Source organism: Pteropus alecto, unplaced genomic scaffold (assembly GCF_000325575.1).
Source record: "Pteropus alecto unplaced genomic scaffold, ASM32557v1 scaffold3, whole genome shotgun sequence".
Lineage (NCBI taxonomy): Eukaryota > Metazoa > Chordata > Mammalia > Chiroptera > Pteropodidae > Pteropus > Pteropus alecto.
This window is the reverse complement of record NW_006442484.1, coordinates 43,840,948-43,845,344: the sequence shown is the minus strand read 5'-3', so window position 1 is coordinate 43,845,344 and position 4,397 is coordinate 43,840,948. Positions and strand designations below refer to the sequence as shown.

General features: G+C 36.7%; 1 pseudogene; it reads left to right on the top strand.

Moving 5' to 3' along the window:
* Positions 1-2,953: 2,953 nt before the first annotated feature.
* LOC112470769 lies at positions 2,954-3,072 on the top strand (annotated as a pseudogene).
* The last annotated feature ends 1,325 nt before the right edge of the window (positions 3,073-4,397 follow it).

The following is a 4,397-nucleotide window of genomic DNA, read 5'->3' as shown; positions in this document are numbered from 1 at the left end:
TTAAATTATAGGACCATTCACTCACTTGCCTAAACCTCAAGTCCTGACTTTTTTTTACTTTCGTACTCAGACTATCAGTAAGTCTTGTTTAACCGGTTTCCAGGACATATCTAGATCTGTCCATTTGCCCCATCTCCTCCCTCCTTCCTCTTCACCCCCAAATCTGGGCCACATCTATCTTATCTGGACTGCAGCAACAGTCCCCAAATAAATCTTCTTGCAACCACTCTACAAGCTGGTTTTTAAATATCAGCTTTAGTGACTTAAATTTTTTTTAATTGATTTTTTTTTTGAGGAGTTTTAAGTTTACAGAAAAATTGAAGGGAAAGTACAGAGAATCTCCAGAGATAAAATTTTCCTCATCATTCTTCTCCTTCCCCTATTTTTAACATCTTGTATTAGTATGTTACAATTGATGAACCAATACTGATACATTAACTAAATTCCATAGTTTACGTTAAGGTTCATTTGTATAGTATGTGGGTTTGATAAATAGATAATGACATGTATCCACCATTACAGAATCATACAGAGTAATTTCACTGCCCTAAAAATCCCTGTGCTCTGTCTATTCATTCCTCGCTCCACAAACCCCTGACAACCACTGATCTTTTACAGTCTTTATAGTTTCACTTTTTCCAGAATGTCATATAGTTGGAATCAATAGTATGCAGCCTTTTTAGACTAGCTTCTTTCACTAAGCAATGTGTACCTACAGTTCCTTCGTGTGTTTTTGTGATTTGATAGCTCATTCATTTTTATTCCTGGATAATATTCCAATGTTTGGATGTACCACAATTTATTTATCCATTCATCTATTGAAGGACATCTTTGTTGCTTCCACGTTACAGTGGCTTTTTAACATAAGAGCCAGAACATGTCATGCTATCATCACACCCACTCCTTACTCTAACTTTCCATGCCTTACTGATTTGGTCCCTGCTTGTCCATCTCAGTTCCCTCCCATTGGGTTCCTTTCACTTTGTCATTCCTCTGTTCTTGTTTTAGAGCCTTTGTACCAGCTGCTCCCACCACTGGATGCTCTTCCATTGGATGTCCACATCGGCCACTTCTCATTCAGATCTCAGCTCTTATTTCCCATCCTCAGCAAGACTTTCCCTGACTGCTATCCAAAGTTACCACTCAGTTGACCCCAACAGAACACCTCATTTTCAAACTCTTTTCTTACCACTTAACTTCATCTGATATTTTCTTTTTATTGTCTTTCTTCCCTCAGTAAGAACAGAGACCTCCTTCTGTCTTATTCATTGAGGTATACCCAACACCTAGAACTGTGCTAAATTAATAAATGATTCATTGTTTTCCATTTCTAGATGTCAGCTGCACAAAAGTCTTTACAATACTTAAAGCAGAAATCAAAATTTGGAAATGAACTTTTCCCAGACTATATATTTTTTATTTGCTCTCCCCTTGACTTAGTCTTAGTCACAGCCCTACCTCCTCCAAGCTCCTCTGAGTCTATTCCTGAGCCCCTCATATCTTTGCTAACACAACAAAGCTGTAGGCTTAAGTGGCAGAACCAAAGTGGAAGGGAGGACATAAAAGGACTAACTGGGTGATGCCCAAAGGAGAGAGAGAGAGGAAACAACAGATGGACAATCAAGTTAAAAAAGCTAATTAAGTAAAAACAAATTCTGAAAGCAATTCAAAAGGTAGGATCTTACAAATGTTTAAAGTAAGTGAAACATCCTCTGAATAAGTGTTTCGCATCCTAAAAAGATTCTTTTCAAGGACAACTTTCATTAGAAATGAGAAGATTTTTTAAAAATTTTATACCCACACATTTTATTCAATCTTTGAATGAAGCTGATAAAGGGGAAAAAATCAGTGCTCAAGGGATGGTTGCCATCTTTGAACTTAAGATATAGAACTTAAGACTTTTAACTCTACGAATTTAGGATCAAACCCATTATTATAGACCTTTATATACTCTACCAGCTGTATGATTCTCCTGTTCTATATGTGGCCATTGTTCCAGCCATTTTGCCTTTGGAAAACATGGTGATAGATTAAAGGATAAAATATCCAGTGCCCATTAGGACTGCATCATATAAACTGTGTTTCACATTGCCTGATAGGATGGCACTCAAGGTGGAAGAAGATTTTGTGTTTTGAAAAATCAGTGTACTCAACAACTTGATTTCCAAAAGTCTTGGGAAGTGGGAGGTAGCTCTAGAATAAAACCATTTTAGAGCTAGAGGAGGCCTCAGAGGACCTTGATTTAGAAAGGCAAATCCTCAGAGAGGGGCATAGACTTGCTGACAGAAATTCATTTATTAAAAGTCATGACGAGCATTTGAACCCAAAACCTCAGGCTTCCTCTTCAGTGCTTTACCTAACGTGCTTTAACTGCCTTTTGTTGTTATTTTAAGTCATTAAGTTTTGGGGTGATTTGTTATTCCGCATTAGATAACTGGAATACACTCATTGAGGGCAATTCTTAAAAAATATAAGACAACAAGAGAGGGAGAGAGAGAGGCAGACGATGAAAGATGATAATGCAATAAACACCTATATCTGTTTTACAAAAAGGACCCCCAAAGATCCCCCTATCTCCTGCCAAACCCCTTTAAAGTAAATTAGAATCTACCCCTAAAGAAGCTCTTCCATATTAATAATCCTGAAGTTGCTCTTCTTTCATCTTCTGCTTTGCAACCAGAAAAATAGTAGGAATTATGATGGTAGACATCTAGTAATGGGTTCTGTGATTTTATCAGGTAATTGGGTACCGTGTGGTCTTGTTAATCAAACCACCACATGTACTTCAGAAAGCTTCCCCTTGCCTAGGCATATCATTACTAGTTCACTAAATACGGTGTTTAAAGTCATTTCTGGAAAAATTCGGCATAGAGTCTCTGAATGAGTTGCACCACTGTTTATATGTAAAGCCAGAGATGACTTACATTATTTCAACCAAGAGCACCATTTTCCAGTCTACGGCCACGCCACCCTCAACAAGCCTGATCCCGTCTGATCTCGGAAGCTAAGCAGGGTCGGGCCTGTATAGCACTTGGATGGGAGACCATCTAGGAAGACCAGGAGCTGTAAGAAAAAAAAAAAAAGAGCACCATTTTTCAGAAACAGGAATGCAAAGACTCTCAACCATAAAATATTCCTAATTCTGAGACTATATAGAATCCAACTTAGTCCTCTTGAGAATGCTTTGGGAGCTCGCTGTACCTCAAGGTTTTTTACAAACCTCAATCATTATTGCTCTCTAGACATAAAGAAGTATGAATTAATTGAGAGTTTGGGGAGGGATGTTATAATGAGAGAATAAATGGCATTTACTGTAGTCCTTAAAACTCACTCTAATGATTTTTTTCTCATACCAACCATACGATAAAAATATCATTAAAACACCTGGTTTTGTAGAATTTCCTCATTTTCTAATTTACTCTTCTTATTCACAGTGTCTCTGGATTAAACAGATGAGTTTTTGAGGCCCCTAATAACTAGGTATTGTCCATTAAAAAATCAATAGATGATTTTTCCTCTTACTAATGAAAATAATTTACCAAAAGCACTGTTATGAGGATTCATTCCTAGAGAATTACATGTTTATTGCAAAAGAAAAAAAGGTTTTTCTCCATGTCTTTCCTCAATTTGGTTGTATGAAATTTTTGTCAATAAAAACCTATCAGTAGTTCTTTCTGAAATTAAGTTTCTATTAGATAGTATTAGCTTGTCTATTTCATCATCACCAAAATTACCTAATATTTTTCTTCAAGATCAGAATGTTTTCTTATGAACGTTACAATGGACTTTTTTTTTTTTCTATACTGGCTATATTTCATTAAAATACTAAATGTCATGGGCAGCTTTCTATAAAAATTTGTGAATTTTAAGTACTATTTTCTTACCTTATTATCTTTTACATTATTATCATTACTCACATTTTTTATCTTTTCTGAAAACTCAGAGCATCATTCCTTTACCCTGTGTATAAAGCCTTTGCTCTATTCTCTCAATAAAATTTCCAGGCAGTGCAGTTTTGCCCACTTCGCCTTCCATTTCAGAGTTTGTTAACTGCTCTTGAGGCGCTGAAAGCTTTTTCCTTTCTATTTTACTTCCCCGGTACTCAGATACAAGTAGAAGCTCTTTTATTTTATTTTATTTTTTTACCTTCTTCTCTTCCACTTCAATCAGAATGATGGCTGTGCTTACTCTGAGTCACTAGGCTCCTTTGGTGTGGGTGATGGCTAATTTCTTGCTTTTATCTAGAACTGCACCATAGGAACCTTGCACTTTTTACAGCAACCCCAGCTTCTTTACCACTTTCAGTGGTCCCCAGATGAGCATCTCACTTCAAATGCCAACGAAAATGCTGCTCAACCCCCTAACTAGATGGAAAGCACACCACCATGGATCAATCA